Here is a 303-nt window from a genome sequence, read left to right as displayed (position 1 = left end):
TCTCTCTCTCACACACACACGCCCACTTAAGCCTTAGGGAAGCATTCTTTAAGCTTAGCTTTAGTGTTCAGATGTGCCAGCATGCCACATCTTGTCTAACCGGGCTTAACTGAGCGTATAGAATGACACACACACTTCATGCTGATATGCACAGATGGGGGGTGGGGTGAGCCCATACATACGAACAAACATACAGTAAGTCAGACAGAGAGACACTGCGATCAAGAAAAGCACAGTACAGCAGAAAGCATTTCCAATTACCAGTCCCTCCAGGAAGTTGATGTTACGATCGCAACAGTTAAC

General features: G+C 46.2%; 1 protein-coding gene across 1 annotated transcript in view; it reads right to left on the bottom strand.

Annotated features, from left to right (window-relative positions):
* zcchc14 (zinc finger, CCHC domain containing 14) overlaps positions 1 to 303 on the bottom strand; it is a 26,277-nt gene that overhangs the window by 19,256 nt on the left and 6,718 nt on the right.

Source organism: Morone saxatilis, unplaced genomic scaffold (assembly GCF_004916995.1).
Source record: "Morone saxatilis isolate NCDOM2014 unplaced genomic scaffold, NCSU_SB_2.0 Contig2, whole genome shotgun sequence".
NCBI classification, from domain to species: Eukaryota; Metazoa; Chordata; class Actinopteri; family Moronidae; genus Morone; species Morone saxatilis.
Note: the sequence above shows the minus strand (reverse complement) of the source record. Positions and strands in the feature narration are given on the sequence as shown.